We start from the raw sequence: 17,970 nt of genomic DNA, 5'->3' as shown, positions 1-17,970 counted from the left end.
TCACCTCATTCAGACAGTCAATAAAGATATTAAACAGAACTGGCCCCAACACCGAGCCCTGGGGAACACCACTTGTGATCAGCCACCAGCTGGATGTAACTCCATTTACTACCGCTCTCTGGGCTCGGCCAGCCAGCCAGCCAGCCAGCTTTTTACACAGTGTAAAGTACAATGGTCCAAACCAGTGTAGTCAGTATTTTGCCTCAGTAAAATTAACTTTTTTGCTCAGGATGATGAAGATATACTACAAGATTCTCTCTATGACTATGTTGACAATTTTTCAATGTTCTGGAATCTGTCTAGTGCTCTTTAGTGTTTGCCAGAAAATTATTTTAGTAATTTAAAGGTTTCCTCAGCTAATTTATTTAAGACTCTTGAACTTAAGATATCTGAGTCTGTGGGTTTCTAAATATTTAATTGTCAGAGACTACCTCGCATCCTCCTTTGTTACTCATGGCTAATTTTTTGATCTACCAGTAATACCTTAAGAAGTAGATACATAACTTGGTTCATTACAAATGCCACTGGAATACCTAGTGAGCATTTCTGCTTTTCCTTCATCACACTTCACCGTCTCGTTGTCTAAATCTAGCTATTGATATAATAAAGTCACTGAATTTACTGCTTCTGGAATGTTTTTAAAATGCCTTACTATTTAAAATTTGTTGATTTATGGTAACTTATTCATTCAACTTACTGACCTCATTACCCACATATTTTTATTTGTAGTTTATAACCATCTTAATTTCATGGGTTTTTTTAATGCCTCTCCATGTATGTATGCACTACATGTATGCATGCACATGTACTATATGCTTGTGTATTTATATAGGTGTAAATACACAATTTCTGTCATTGCTTTCACCATGAAAGATCTTCTTGGCTCAAGTATCTTTTTTTGAATCTAAGGAATCTTGGCTTCTTGGGCATCCAGCAAGATGTTCCTTAAAAATTCCCAGTTGTTTTAGCACTTCTTCAGTTAAATGCATGTTCCCAACTCTAATCTCAGCTGTTCTTCTAAGTTTCAAAAACTGCAGGTTTTAAAAGATCCAACAAGAAATATTTCAGGTTGGTGACATATCTTGTTTGCATTAAATAAATCAAACCTTATTTCACTAGGCATTTTTTCAGTTTTTCAATTTTTATAAAAGCCATTAACTGTTCCTTTTTTGTCATAATGAGGTCCATTATGGTGAGTAATTGATAATGGACATTACTGAGTTACTTGATATCCCATGCAGGATTTCTGTGTTAAGAAAAAATCCATTATTTTTAGAAATTTCTGAAGTTATATTACTGGCAGTGTAGACTGAGAAAATGATCTGCAGGATGAAAGACACAGTAACAGAATTTTTCTTTCTGCTCTTAATAACCAGATTTTTGTAGTGGAAGTTTGTCCTATATTTTTGTGAAATGTGGTGGTCTGTTACAGATACCTCCTAGTATGATTTTGTTTGTTTAACTAATTAATACTTTAACCACAAATGCTGGGGAGTCCTGTCAGTCATCCAGGACTTTCTGATCATGTAACAGGATATTGGATGCAAAATATCACCACCATCTGACCTGCTTTTCCACTGTAACTTTCATGGAACATATTAGACTTGAAATGCAATCCTCCGAAACCCATAGGATATACCCCATCAAGTTTCTCTATTACTAATCACATAATTTCTTGTCTCCTACATGGCCACTTTGAACTACTCTTATTGACTCTCCAGACTCCACATGATAGCATTCATAATACCTCTCAGCATACTTATTTGCTTTTTGGTTTGTCATAAAAAATTATGCTTTTAGTTGGCTTATGTGCTTGGATATGTATGTCTTATTCTGTTATCATGATTCTCCCCTTTCATGTAGTTTGAGAAGATTAAGTCTTCCTGACTACATCTGTCAACCAGAACACTGGTACATATTTTGCTGAGATGAAGGCCACAAACCCATGTGATCTTTTATTTCCCTAGAGGTTACCTTGCTGTTTTATTGAACCACAATCATCCCTTACTTCACCCACTACTCCTGCTATGTTATCTTCTCTCTGCTTTTCAATCTTACTTGAAAAATAGCTTAACATTTCTAAGTTATTGGATGGGTTAGTTTTTTCAGCTTTTCTCAGCTCCCTGTTTGATGAATGTTGTTAGTGGCTGAAAATCATCTGAAAAAAATAAATATCCCTAGCTTCAAAGCTTTTTAATTGCCTTTAGTGTTTCCTGTTGGATGGGAGAAATGATCCTGCTGTCTGTGGTGTATTGTGGAATATATCTTAGGCACATGCCCAGGATGCTGCTGGGACCCTTCTGAGTATCCTGATTTGAGCTGAACATCACGCCTCTGAATTTTCCTCTGCAAAAGTAATAGATTCGTTCTTACTGGCTGTTCTTTTCTGATGTCTTACTCAGTATCATGCAGTTATTCGATACTTCCAGCTGGGACAATAGACTCTAGAGACTCTTAAAACTGGGAGGGAGAAGAGACTAACTTGACTTAGTCACTTGTCATTGGAAGACTGGAAGATCCGTGACATTGACCCAGCTGATCCACTGGGGAATCCCACATGTGCATAGTATATGAACTTCAACATCATGGACTTCTTCCCCATTTTGGCTACCAGGCTGAACCTCATGCAGAGTTTAAATCATTTTTCTTCACAAGTCAGGACACAGATAATACTAGATTTGGTGTTGGTCATAGAAAATGATGGCTTCATTTTTGTTGCTATAGCAAACCCACATATATACAGCAAAGATTATAAACACTGCTCTGCAAATTCTGATGGAAGTTCTGCTACTAAATCTCCTATTTATACTTTGCAGTATCTATATTAGCTAGCTTTTATTCATCATTTAAGTCAGCCCCATTCTGTGTCAAGAATTGTCGGCGAAATTCAAACACAGATGAAGATCGCACACCTCAGGCGATATGCATGAAAATCAATTCCTGTGATTGTTCATAAAAGATCCAAACAGGAGGGTTTTACTGGGCCATACATTCAGCTCTTTCCTCTCATGACGACATACTGCTTAAACTCTACCTTTGGTCTCTCCCTGTTTGCTGCCCTGGCTGCTCTACAGCCTGGTTCTGCTCCTTGTTGTGGAAGCATTTTGAAATCATTATGCTTTTGTTTTCTGCGAGGCAAGGTTTATAGGGAAGGTAATGTCCTTTATTAGACCGTTTGGTTCATTTGGAAAAAATGGACATCTTTGCAGGGTCAGAGTCTCTTCATTACACTTGTTTTCTGCCTGCTTGGTTTTTCCATTTCTGAGAGCTCTGCTTAGAGAAAGCAGGCCTGCTCATTTCATCTTTTTCAATAACTACATTTTCTTCCAGTGTAATAGAGAGAACACATGTACTTGTGTTCTTTTCTGGAGACTTGTGTGCTTGTTTTTCCAAAATCCAAAATAAAAATAATAAAAACAATTTTAGGCCAAACATCTGTATTTTGGCCCTGGTATATGGAAACCTCACTCCCTCCAGGTTTTTTGGACAAAGCATGTACTGATACGATCAACTTCTTTTTTCTTAAAGGAAAAGTAAAAATCTGCTTTACCAGTTACATAAGAGGCATAGAAACACCCTATAGAGAATAACAAGATATATGTATTAATTTTAAAATGACAAATAGAAACATTCCAAATATTTGCAGATTATTTGTTCTGCTGCTTACCCCCCAATAATGGAAAAACAATCTGTGATGAGTAAGAGACTGTAGGTTGTGAATATTTTTAAGGTCCAATGCAGTCCTGAATTCCAGACCCATGCAACTTCTCAGATGTCTAGCAGAGTTTATGTAGGTTTTGACTGAGTTAAATACCAATATATTTTTGCTTGACAGCATGACCTGTACATAGTGGGCAAAGAGTTCTTACACTCTTCTAGTAATTCCTTTCTCACTCTGTTTACTTCTCCCTGAAATGACCGTGACCTTCTGCCAGATTTTCTTGAAGGTTATGCTAATCTTTATTGGCAAGAGAAACAGTAGCTGGAGCAAAAAAGTGAAAGAGAATGCCACATGAGAATGAACAGCATGCAGAGCGTGAGAAGTTTCTGCAATAGCTGGAACTGGAGCCGCTTTGTCAGCATGCAGTCCCTGGAGCAGTAAGTGGGGATGTACATGCTGAAATATCCTAGAATGAAATCTTAATTAATTTTCTGGTACTCAAAAAGGCATTTGGGATAAATCCTTTGCCATGGTAGATGGGTGTACCTCAGGTACTTTCTATGAAGTTTTGCGCATTTCACCCAGCCCTTCATTTGACTCCAAATCTCATTTATTTTGTGTTTAAATCCAAATGAATGTGTATATTTGTTTGTGTGAACAAATGGAGGAAGATCTCCATATCCATGTCCCTTTTTCTTGAGAATTCTGTGTATAATCTTTCACATGTAAATGGCAAATGTGTTTATGTGCAGGGTCAAAATAACTTCTCTTAAAACTTTCTGACCCAATATCAAATAACTGCAGTTTAAAATGAGGCAAAAATTAAATTACCTCATGTCAGATTCATGCTGATGAATATATTTAACAAGATGGGAGTAGTCTCATGGAGTGAGGGGAAGGGGTTAATGCCACTCTCTTTAAGGAGCTGGAATTGCTGCTGCTTCCTAGTAGATCCCCAACATTGCACTTTAAGCCACTTCAGGTTCTTGAACATTGCAACATCTGTAGTGTGGTTCAGGGCCAAAATGCAAACAGTTATGTCACATCTACTTTACAAGATGGAACATGGTTTAACCAAGTTGAGGGACAGGCATGCTGTAACGAGGCCCCACAATGTTTGTTTTTGTTGAGCTGATGAACCCTAAATTAGTACCAGATGTCAGTACTAGACCTGCTGTATAGGGAACACAACAGGGAACTAGCAATTATGGTGGAGCCACTGTGAGGCCATATTCAAGTTTGCATTCTGTTTTACACTTACAGTGATCACTCGGTCTTTTCCTGTTATGGTAAAACACCATATTTCTCTTTCTAGTGTTGATCCATATGTGTATCCACTATGGGATGACAAAGTGACTTTTGCTCTCAAGCCAAGGTACTTTTTGCCTTTGGAGTGCCCAAACAGCACACATATGCCCTATTTCTATTTGTGCTTTGCACTGGGGTCATGAAGTGTGGTGCGAGTTCTTTCTTGATTTGCTTCAACTGCCTTTGGCTTGAGATGTAGCTCTGTTCTCATCACAGGCTGCAATGTTTTTGGCCTTGTGATCATTTTTCTGTCATTTTGCTTGTTAGTTTGTTCATTAGTTACTTAGCAATTTTCTTTGTTTCCCTGGACTTCTTTTGTTGCCAAGAACTTCCCTCTTGGCAGATAGGAAGAAGAGGAGATTTTTGGTTTGAGTTAAGCCACGTGGCTTCCAATAGCCTTTTAGTTTTCTACCTCAGAACAGTTTAGTCCCCTATCCCACATGCTCTTTTCTTCATGACAAAGTCTTCTCACTTGCACCTCCCATGACATGTGTTGAGGGCATGTCCTCATGAATCCTTATTGTCAGGAAGACTATTCCTTATTGTCAGGAAGAATCCCTTATTCTGGAGATTCTGCTACCTCCAAGTCCTTCACTTCCCTAGCTAGAAAAGATCTTGAGTGTGGTCTCTTGATCTCAAATGGAAAGCTGCAAGGACAACTTCAGACACCAGTGGGACAATTCAGAGGGAAAGGACTACATGCTTGGAAGGTCTGTTTTATCATTAATATCTGAGTAGTTTTCCTTTGGTACAAAAGAGCACATGGGGAGTTCAAGGAAGATAATTCAATCCCAAGTCTTCAAATAAATGTCTCTTGTTTCTTCCTTGCTTTTTAACTTCCATGACTTAGTGGTCCCTCAGGCTACATCTATAGTAGTATACTGTAAAGGGACATGATTTAGGATTTGACTACCATTCTCTTACAGTCCACAGTGCTTAGTTATTAAAACCTTTGCACAGTTTTTATGCATGCCAACTAGTACTCTCCAAAGGAGTACTCAGTTTAATAAGGGCCAGGGAGCGTTCCTAGAAAACAATATGGATAGGACCACCTTGTTTTGGGTAGGTATAGATCATAGCTATGAGGGCACAAGTTTTCTCCTGAGAACATGCACTTTTTCCAAAGAATGGCCCCTGGGGTGTTTTATTTGCTAATGCAGCTGTAGCCGTGTTGGTCCTGAAAAGGTTCAGATGTCTATTTGTATGAATAACTCAATCCAGATATATGGCAGTGGTCTCCTGTGATGATGCAAAATCATCAGAAACAGCAGGAAGCCTTTGGTATTGACACACTGCGGTAAAAATTGTATCTTCTGGCACTGTTCATCCAACTGCTTAGAATCTTTTGGTCTCTCCATGACTGCACAGAGACCTGTTGTCATTCAGAGACAGGTCTCCACATTGTTTTACCCACTGGCAATCATTGTCCTGGTGACATATAATCATTTCACAGGATCAGGAAAACTTATTTTGTTAGAACCAGATTTTATTCCTCTCTTCACTCTTCTCACTGTAATTGAAAAGATTCTTAGGCTATTGTCCCCACACACTACATAAGTCTTCATTAGCACTGGGACCTCCATCACTACCTACCATCAGTCTTTTCTGATTCCTCCTTGAACTCACTCCTTGAGTGAGGAACAAGTCCTCCTAGAATATTCACAACCACATCATTAAAGCTGACTCAGCCCCTCAGAATTGATAAAAAGTGCTTTTTGCATCTAAGATTCCGAGGAGAGAGACACTTATACTCAGTTGCCTGGGCTCAGGGTCCGCTGATATGTGTCTTCAGACCTTAGCAGCCTAGTCTTTTCCACAGGCAGGCAAACTCAGGGGTAGGTTGTCCATGTCAGGGTTCTGGGTTTGTGAACACAGCCTTGCAATCTGTTAATCATCTTTTCCAGCTCGAGTGAAACTTGAGTGCAAGGTCATTTAGAGATAAGTGCCATCTAATGAACTACACTGGTCTGAATATATGAACTTCATTTCCTCTAGATGAGTCTGTAGTCTCTCCTGACATCTAAGAAATTATTTAAAGTGGTTCCAGAAACTCATAAGGTGGTCCAGGCTTTTTTTGATCATAATGGAGGAGTAGAAGGTTGTATTCTGCTTTAAACTCATTCATTCCATTTTTTTTTACAGTCAAACATAATATATCTGTGAAGACTTACAGCTCTTTAATCCATGAGTAAAATCTGAACAGTTTGAGAAGCTTCAAAAAATGGATCAATGAATGTCTGAAAGAATCAATTCAAAATTGTTCTTCAGTATGTCACATTCAGAAATGCATGCTTTTCCAGGACCCTCTGCCTTACCATTTCAAAAGTAAAAGACTTGTATGGAATGAAATTGTGATAGATTTGCTGAGGTTACAATGTATTTTTTCTCTTTCTTAATCAACAAAGTTTTATTTTTCAGAAGCAATTTTATCTATGCTACAGTAAGCTAATGGTAAAAACATTCTGCTCAACTTCTGTCCTCTGATTCAATTTCAAGAGACAAGAAGGGAAATCTAAAAAAAAAAAAAAAAAAACAAACCCTAGTAATACATTACTTTAGTTGCTATTCCCTGTATCCTTCAGGATAAACCCCAGATTTTTCCTGGTTGGAGATAAAAGCAATGAGGGAGTTCACAACTTATGCAAAGAAAATATTGGTTATTGAACATCATGTTTAGGTAGGAGACAATTCTAAAGATGTGCCAGCAGGCAAATCACTTGCCCTGCTTGTGGAGACAAAGTATTGATGAATTTTAGGGAAGGCAGCCCTGAACAAGCAAAATTGGCTGTGCTATCAGGGAGATGTGCCTCTGTTTGTGAAACAAAGCTGTGTGCTACTGATAGCCTTACCTTTCCATGTTTTTCTTTTCTGTTTTGCATTAAATGTGTTACATGAGTAACTGTAACACCCTTATAATGTGGTATGGTGACACATTAATCTAAGGGAGCTATGGAAACAGATACTGCCTCAGAAGGGAAGGAGGTTCACCTTCAACGTAAGAGATGTTAATTTGAAGAACATTCTGTAGATTTTCAGTGAATGATGAATATTGTTCATGACTACTCTGAAAATAAGACATTTCTACCAAGATTTGAAGGATCCTGTTCTAGGTCCATGTTTTTATAAGAGTTTTAGCATGCAAAGGAGGCAAAGAACTGCAGGTAACCATGCCTGGCATGCCAGAGCCCGGTCTGCACAGAGGTATTGTGCAAGGAGCTTGCCAAATGCTGATTCCATGGAAATTGGTCATTAGTCCAGGTTAATGGAAGGCTTTTACAGGGTTAGAGAAAAACAGGCATAACACCAGTGCTGGTGAAATACATGGTGTGACTCATCCTGAGCAAATGCTTCCCAACTGAGGGATTAAAGAGTGGGATTTCTGACACTTCTGCTAATTAAATGAGGGCGAGGGTATTCTGAATATTGATTTATTGGATGATGTTCCAGTTGATAACCATGCAGATGAATGAGATAAGGCAGGGGTCCTCAAACTATGGACCATGGGCTGGATATGGACCCCCAGGGTCCTCTATCTGGCCCCCGGTATTTACAGACACACACACCCCCGCCCCCAACCCCCACCCACACCCCCCTCCACCGGGGGTTGGGGGGGGAAACCAAGCAGCCGCAGATGACTGCCTGCCACTGCATCCACGCACCGGCCCCCTGGTTAAAAAGTTTGAGGACCCCTGAGATAAGGGAATAGGGAGATACAGCCTTGCACGATATCTCTTGAAAAACCCATGGCACAGTTATAATACACAGTAAAGTAAAATTAGTCCTGGAGCTGTTAAAGGTTTAAAGCGCATATAACACTTAACAGCTCACTTAAATTTTCACTTGTCTGTGAGAGAGAAAAGAAGAAACTCCCAAAATAGGTTGTAGTTAGTGTCTCAGATGTTTTTTGCTTTGGTTACTGTAAGCTTCTCCTGTCTGGCCCCACAGTTCCTCTGTTATCTCCCTCACATCTGTCCTAAACGTTTCTGCTAAAGTCATATTTGTTTCCTCCCACACACTAACACTCCATTGATTTCCTGTCACTTGCCATGACAAATTCAAGCTGTTCATCTTTACCTACAAGGCCCTTACTGTGTGCCCCCACCTATATATCCAGTTTAATTTCCTCCGACTCCCCCTTCCCACACCCCTTATCTGGAAGTGACCTCAGTTCACAGGATTTGTGGCCCACAAAAGAAAAGGCAGGAGTAAGACTGTTTTTAATCAAAGGCCTGGTTTCCATAGCAAGTCATACCTGACTAACTGCAAGTACACTTTTAGGCCAATATAATCACAGCAGGGTGGCTTTCTTTTGGGGTATTACTTTTATTGTTGTTTATGCTTATAATACATACATTAGTTGGCATTGTCGTGTGGAAGCTAATCTGATAAAATGATTTTGAGAGCCAATATGGCTGTTAGAGTTGAAAGGAAAATAATTTTCTTCCATTGTACATTTTTAAGATTTCAAAAAACCAGAAAAATCCTGTCTTCCCATTGGAACAGAGCTCTCAGCATTGCTAGAAATGACAAAATACTGCACCAGTAACATAGCAGCGAGGCATGACAAGGAGTTTCATTCCTTGTGAATGAAACAGAAGGAAGTCTTGATCCTGGATATTTCCCAATTTCTCCACTTTGCCTACTTATGAAGTTTTTTATTGGTCTGTGATCTGGATGGAAGCTGCCACTTCCTCTATCTCTTGCTCAGTTCCTCTTCCTAACTTCCTAGTATATCTTTTCTACTTTTCGTCTTTTTGCTTATTGCCTTTTTAGGCATGATATAGAAGAGATGGGCATCCAGAGCAGTATAAAGGCAAAATTGGTGTAAAGAAGAGCTTTGCGAGGTACACTTTACTAACTGCAACTGTGTTCATTTTGCCCAGAGATCTGTTTAAATGTAGCAATCTAATTACCCTGTATCCCATCTCTGCATGTCCCTGTAGACAGCTACACCTGATCTTTGCTATGTCCTAATATGCAGTATGTTGTCTTCTGCCATTGTAGATGTGTCTTTGTATCTAGTTAATTCAGGATAACAACTAACTTCTAAAATCACTCAAACTTTCTCATTTCCCTAGCACTTTTCCCACAGTGAAATCTGATTACACGGGAGATAGGGGCACTGGCCTTTTTCTTCTGTCTACACTGAAACAGAAGGCTACACCTACCTATACATACACAGGTAATACTTCAGCTCCTAGTAACTCCCTCTTTAACTTTATGTACCTAGTCACATCACCTAAATGTTTGTATGCAGGTTTTATGTTTAACACCTGTTGATTCTTTCTTTTCCTCATTGACCAGAAGTTACACATTTGGGAAGGCTTTTCTTGTTTAGAGAACCTAGAGTCAAACAATGGCTGAGTAAATTTGACACTGTTTTTCTTAGAAAACTCCTGCAAAATGTGTTACAAGGTGGGACTAAGTGTCTTGACTGCTGTCATGCTACTGATGATGGCATAGGTGTGACTGTAAGTATAGAGCTCGCTTGAAATAAACCAAATGAAGGGAGAAGCCAAAAACACACTGCATCCTGCAAGTGTGTGCATGTCTGTATGGTGGTTAGGGTGGTTTTCTTCTGATTTTGTTTGCTTTGAGACTGAAGGTGAAAACAAGTTGCCCTGTCTTTTATTAAAGACAGAACAGGTCAAATTCACCCACAGTGTAAATGTGCTTTGGCTTCCTACTTCTTCCCACCTGAGCTAGCAGTGACTGTTTTTCCAGCACATTTATTCCAGTATCAGCAGAGATAAAGCAAGCTGAGGAAGAAGGGGTGGGGGTTACACTAGAGGCCAAGGGCAGGGAGCTTTTCGTGCAGCCTCTCATTGTAGTTTAGGATTTTTCAAAGCTGCACATGTTGAGTAATATCTGCCAATAAACACAGCTCAGTGGGTGAGAAATCTGTCTGCCTCTTGCTGAGGATTAGAAGAGAAAAGACACCAAATGAGCAGTTTCTTCACATGTGGGTCATGCCCCTCACTGGGGTACTTGCCCCTGACCTAATTCTGTTCCACTTTGTCTCCCTCATTCCCTCCTGTCTTCCTTCCCTCTTCTACTCCTCCACTGCTGCACTACTGGTGGTCTGGTGCATGCTGCACAGATGTTTTCCCCATGCTATTATAAGATTATTTTTCAAGTGGCTTCTTGGAACAGATGTTCCAGTGTGTGCACTCTCCTTCCCTTGGCTGAAAGTGCTCTGCACAAAGAGCAGATTGCATTGCTGCTCTCCTTTTGATCTAAAGAGCAAGTGTGAGAAAAAAAAGCTCACAAATGATGCTGGTTTTCATTTCAGGCTGCTTGGCAATGGTGCACCTGGGTGTGTGTCTCCTTCTTCTTTTCTCCCCCATCACTAGTGCTGCTTGCAGATGTTTTTTTCTGTGCCTTTCTTCTTCAGCCCATTTTTTTCCCTCTGTGACCCAATACTTTACTCCCACTGCTTTTAAATTTTCTTTCATCTAACACTCCGGTATGCATGCTTCCAAAATAATTCTCTACCCATTGCCAGCACCTCATCTTCATCTTCTCCTTCCTTTGGCAATCCCTGGACTGTTAGGATGGATAATTCTCATGTGTTTGGGTACGAGGCGTGTCCCCTTTTTAATCTTTTCATTTTGATTTCAGATTCATTGCTTAGTTTCTCCTTCATTGCCCCAGTGAATTCACCTGAATATTGCTGCTTCAACTTTGTAATTTTATTTCTCCCTTTGGGTCAGGGACATTTCAGAGAGTCAGAGGTCTTATGACATCAAGGGAGCATCTTTTTCAAGTGCCACTTAATTTATGGATACAACAAAAGCATGACACAAGGAGGTTGTGAAACGTATGCTATATTTCACGATCCTCTATCTAGGCTTAACCAACTGAAACTCATCTTTTGGGATTAAAAAAATTTAAAAAATCTTTATTTGCTCACATCCAGTCTTTCAGATAAATGGTATATCAGCTTTAATTCTGGGTGTTGGCTTTCCTTAGAAATTCAACTTACATGAATGCTGTCTTTAGGGAGAAAAATAAATATTGCAAATCTTTTCTGAGCCAATAAGGTAGAATTTGGGATTGGGTTCCTAGCCCAATATTAATCAGCTTCAGTTGATTCAGGATGATTTACATCAGTGGAGAATTTGGTTTGGATATGTGTTCTAAAAAATCTGCCCATTGTTATTCTTGTTTTGGTATGTCCAGCACTGTATGTACCCATTACTTTTGTTATAATGTCCTCTTATGGAAAAGTCCTGCAGAATTTATTGAGGAATGATAACCTTGTATAAGATTGTATAGGATTCTCTAACAGGGAAACTATTTCATTGCATTCACAGTCTGTCCTAGATTCCTCCAGAAATGTAAATCCTCTTTGCTGATTTATAGACTTGCAGGGAAATTTCTCTAGAACTCAATGGGGTTAAACTTATTAAATATCATACCGTCCCAGGGATGATTTAAACCACAGTTATAACCTTATGAACTCTTTCCTTCTCTAGCTTCTCTTGTAAGATTGTTCTATGGCATTGTGTTGCAGTGTGTATCAGCAAATCAGCAACAGATAAATAAACAAACAAACAAATAAATAAATAGGGTGATATATGCTGCGGCAGCGCTTTCCATCCACTAAACTACTTCCACCTGTGAGCTGAGGCTGCAAGCACAGCTTTAGTTGTGGTGCACTGCTTTCAAACCAAAAATACCTGTAAATCTGACCTATGGTTATAAATTCACCTACAATCCAAATAATCCATTACAGGTAAATGACTCTATTTCCATTCACATTTGAGACCAGTCTACCACACATCCTCTGGAAACTCAGAAAACTGGACTTTCAGTGCTATTGCTGGCAGCTTACTTCTTGCTGGCCTTGCATTCTGCACTGAAGTATTAGAAAGCTGTCTTAGTCACCTCAGCATTGTTGGTATCTAAAAGGGTAGTGGAAGGGAGAATGTAAAGAAGAGAACCAACTGGTTTAATGATGATTGTCAACAAGCTTATGAAAGAGGATCATATGATATAAAGCACATGATAGTAGGAAAGCAGATTCTCATATTTCAGGAAATCCTATTTCCTGACCTTTGTATGTGATGGGTGTAGCAGGTGACATTGTAAACATAGTCACATCCAGTGTGAACCCAAAGTTTGCAAAAAAACAATAATCTATATTTTCACTCAAAAAGTTAATTTAAAATAGGCTGAAAAACAACCCCATGCTGGCCATTTAGGACGTTTCTTCTGTCCGAAGGCCAGACCCACATGTCATTCTGGACAAACTTTTTTGCTTTCTTGTTAAAATTCTTTGTTGGCAGAGATGCCATAGGCTTACCAGCCTATTCCAGTGTTCAACCATTCCTTCCGTCCATATAGTTTTTCAAGTGCTGAATGACATTTGTGGTATGGTTGCCATTGTACAAGCAGCTGCAGTAGGCTTTCTTCAAAAACTCACTGTAGGCATTTCTAGACTATGTCTGCTGGGCTTCTTTAAACCTCTGATTTAGGTGTAACCTGTTATCTTAAACCCTGGGGCAGCAGGCAGGGTGTTGCTTTGGTTTGATTTTTTTTCATCTAGATTACCAGAGAGGATATGATAAGATGGTTTTATTTTCTTTTTTATAAATACATATTTATATAATTATGTCAAATAAAAGGGGGGGTGTGGTGTGGTGTTAGTTCTTGCTTTGCCTTTTAGCAGACCTAAAAATAAAACCTGTGGATTTATTATTTTTAAAGTATGAAAAAACTCAGTGTCACTGACACTAATCTCTAGCTGACAATGTTCTCTGTGAGGATGGTATTTTAGCTGCCTTTCTGTTTATTCTTCTTCAAAAGGATTTGGAGTGCTAAAGAGGGTCTTTTGGCAGAGCCTGCTGTTTAAACTATACCTTTCATGAAGGTGGAATCACAGATGGCTGAAGACCTGCCTCTGCATTGAATATCATCCTTGCTTTAGGGTCCAAGGAAGAGGTAATCTTAAAATACTTTTGACGTGAACTGATCTGTGTAGACAGAAAAATGCAAAGAACCAAGATTCCACTTGCAGTGGACCTGTGCAGAGGTAAGCAGGCATGAACCAGCAAGACTCAAAAGCTGCACAGCCCCTGCAGAGCTGCTTCAAGATTTGCTACCACTTCTAATGATAATTTAGACAAAATAATAATCTAACCTGTAACAATTGGTGGTTAACTGGATTTGAATGAGCTGTCAACAGTCTTATGACTTTATTCTGCCTGTGCAGTTTGCTTTTAGTACATAGATTGTCAAAGTTTTATGATACGCTTCTATATATCTCCCTTTAGGAGTCCTTTTCAGGATAAATTGCATTTCTCTGCCTCCAGATGTGACCACCTCAAAATTTCCTGTGAGAGGCAGTGCTAACAGAGCTAGGGTAAAAGAAGTCGTGAGAAGGTGTCTTTCCCAGTGCATTCAGCTAATTAATGAATGACAGGACAAAGGAGTGGTAGTTCTTGGGTGCAAAAATGGATAGCATAGATCCCAAATGATTGAAACTCACCACTTGAAGAAAGCCTAAAAGTGGCAAAATCCTCTATCTTCTACCCTCCTGACATTTAACAATGTAGGAAAACAACAACAAAGTAAAAAGTCAAGAAAACATTATTATTCACAATAGACTGCTTTCAGTAACTTGAACTAATTTTGTGTATTAACAGTCATACTTGATCAGAGTACTTTGAAAGAAGATTGCAAACCTTGTCTTATTTTACCTGAGAAGGGAGAAGGGACAAACTCATCATAACTAAGGAAAAAAGAAGTATTGTCATAACTTGGAGTTTTGAACTCCAGTCTCTAAAGTGAACTGAATAGTCCTCCATGGGAGACTTGTATTTACCTCTGATTTGCATCAGGGCCTCTGTGTCATGGCTTCTGTCACAGATACACCTAAAAATACACAGGCACCTTGGACCTCAATCCCACAATTTACAGGCTGTGGGTGAGGTGGAGTTCCAAGGACTTGTTCATCTTCCATGGTGACAGATTTGTGCTCTTGGACTGAGATCTCTGTACTGTGTCTTTCTGAGGCATAAAATTACTTGTTTTCCTCTGACCAGCATTGTGACACTTACAATGTTCCTGAAGGGCACAAAAAAGAACATTTGCTGTTACCACCAATTGTCTTTTCTGTTTTTTCCTTTTATTCTACAATTGCCTTTTTATTCTGTTGTGCATGTTTTATAATATTTACACCTTGTCATGGTTCAGAGCTTCCATACAGTTACGGTCTTAACAGAGGCCTGAAAGAGTAACTCACAATTGGCCTGACATAACATCCCTGTGTATCTTTTTTGATTTCCACCCTATCTGTCCACAGCTTCCTGAGCCTCCCCAGGCAATCTCTTTCTGCATTGTGTAATGGGCTTGTTTGAGATGACCTTACAAATCTTACAAATACAGTTGTTAATTTTGACTTGTAATTACAACTAACTATAAAATAAACCCAAAAATAGTAAAAAATCCCACACCAAACATTGCAATGATAAACTAAGAATAAATACCATGTTCCAGAAAGTTTTTCTGTCCAGCAGGTCTGAACACTCCTTTTCCTTCACAGATCAGGCTGGACATTAATGTCCTCAGTTTCCCACAGGCTTTGGGATACCAGATTTTTGTCACACTCGTCTCCAAACATTCTTCCTATCCCCATTCTTTTCCTCACTTCTGCATAGCTCTGGACATACCTTTCCCTTTTCCAAGCAAGCTCTGATCTGGTATCAGTGCTGATGCTAAGCTTGCTGGAACTGTATTGTCCCTGGAAGTCTGATGGTGTGATGTAAAACTACCTTGTAGGAATGATAGGGTTAAAAAGCATTGTGGGGTGCACAGGTAAGTATTCTGTGGTCAGGGATAAGGCACGTCTAATATACAGGATGGTCTTGTGTCATTATATCTTATATGTCGTTCTACAGGGCCAATTATAGGTAGTTCTGCAATCACCAGATGGGAGATAATCACAAACCTTACTCTCTAAGCTTCTGTGTCCCTTCTCCCTGGACAAAGATGTGACAATTGATTAATATTAAACCATATGTTGTTTCTTTAACTGATAAATGGAAAACACATTATTGGTTAACAGCTCGGTTTGGAAACAGTTGTTTAGTCATGATCGTGTAACAAAATGGGAGGAAACCCGAGTGGCAGCATAGAGCGTTAAGGTTGAGGCTGGTAACAACTGCAGTCATTCAGCAAGGCAAGGCTGTCAGAACTTACAAAGAGATGAGAACAGGGCTGTTTGATTTGGAAGTCAGGATTTAAGCCACATTTTTTGATTGCACAATTGAACTTAACTCTTAACTAACAAGTAGACTTAGCATTTGAAGTTGCAAAGTCCATCTGTTCAGAGTCATCACGCAGGAACTTTTCCTCCTGGCTGGGAAGTCTTACAAAGCAGGCTTGTTTTGCCACTGCAGTGCAGTTGATTTCAGAGAAGGCTTAAATGACATTGCAGAAGTCTTCCTTTCTAAGGGACAGCCAAAACTTCCTTGGCTCACCTGCCAGCTCTGTTCTGACTCTTGTGTGTCACACATCTGTCTGCTCACACCACACTGTTGGATGACTACTGAGTTTATGGGAATATTTGTGACCACTCTTAATTGAGATGAAGGCTATGACTCCAGCAGCCAACAGCAGGCAAACATCAGCTGTCTAAAAGATATGAGCGTGCTCTTTTATAAAAATGCATTATAGTTTCTGGCACTTGCTAGATGGCTGAGCTCAAGTGTTGGAGAATGTGAGGGTGGGACATTATGACTCAGCTGTTTTCTGTATTGCATTCATTAATATCTTGTATATTTTCCTGCAAGGACAGTTATAAATAGTTTTGTAGTGATCAGATGGGAAACAGTAAGCACAGCCCTTACTCAGCACCACTGGGGAAAAAGCTTTCCATCATCCGTCCCCAGCTTGCTTTCTCTGACACCTTTGTTGCTCCCTAACCACTTTTACTACTGGGATAGTAGCCCCAGCCCGCATGCTGGTGGTGCCGGGACTCCTCACCTAACAGGGTGAACAGGAAGGCAAAGAACTGTGAGGAATGCAATGAACCCAGCTCTGCCCCCACCTCCACATGCCAGCTAGATTAGATGGCTATGGGTCTGATTCAGGGTGCTCTGAAGTCCATGCAAATATTTGTGTTGATTTCGGTGGCTTTGGTTCAGCACCTGTGTACACAGATAAAAGTAAGCTTTCTTTCCCGAAGAGGGACAAAGTCATGTTTTCCTTTCATAGAGAGAAGTGCTGATACCATCTTCTCTGCTCTGCTCCTGGGACGGTCCATCTAGACGTTGTTGTGCATCCTGCTCCATTGTTAGAGTTCTAGCTGATCCCTAGAAATTCTTCCTCATGTATACACCTCCATTCTTGTTATAAGACAAAGGGACCATGCATAATGTTTTCTGCTTCATAGTTTTGAATGTTAAAGGGGTAATCTAAGACCAGAAACATTTTGTGGAATGTGTCCATTCCAAGAAAGGAAAAATTCAAGAAAAAATTAAGGAAAACTTTATTACCCGCAGCAGCTATATGTCAGTGTGAGTGGCAGTAGACCTTAATTCTTTAAAAGTGCATTCTACTTGTGCTACCATTGAATTTCTGACTTTTCTTTAAAGCCTTTGTACCCAAAGTTGTGTGATTTAATTGATTTTTTTTTCTTTTCTTGGAAGAATATAGATAAGGAACTCACAAGCAAATAAATACTAAGGCTACTGTCCAGGTAAGTTTACTGTTTCACAAGTCATTTAAGTTCATGTTCCTGCATCTCTCTGACAGTGTGCATCCTCCCCTAACGTGATGTAGAATGTAGTTATTTACAATAATTATGTGTATTGCACGTTCTAGACATCAGCATCAGTGCAAAAAAAAGTGTAATAACATCAAGCCCCAGGGGTTTGCATGATTAAAAAAAAAAACCAAAACAAAAAAAGATTTTATAGCCCATGATTTGTCAGTTTGATTGCTGTTGAGGTAATTGTCTGTGTTTAATCCACCTTCTTCACTTTAATTCTGTG

General features: G+C 39.5%; 1 long non-coding RNA gene across 1 annotated transcript in view; it reads left to right on the top strand.

The window, feature by feature from the left end:
* Positions 1-17,623: 17,623 nt before the first annotated feature.
* LOC114011612 (uncharacterized) overlaps positions 17,624-17,970 on the top strand; it is a 58,544-nt gene continuing 58,197 nt past the window's right edge. The window contains exon 1 of the long non-coding RNA XR_003553591.2: positions 17,624-17,675. This is a non-coding gene — a long non-coding RNA (uncharacterized LOC114011612). The remainder of the gene's footprint in view (positions 17,676-17,970) is intronic.

This window comes from Falco peregrinus, chromosome 6, assembly GCF_023634155.1.
Source record: "Falco peregrinus isolate bFalPer1 chromosome 6, bFalPer1.pri, whole genome shotgun sequence".
Taxonomy (NCBI): Eukaryota; Metazoa; Chordata; class Aves; order Falconiformes; family Falconidae; genus Falco; species Falco peregrinus.
The sequence above is the reverse complement of the archived record's forward strand: the minus strand, read 5'-3'. Positions and strand labels throughout refer to the sequence as shown.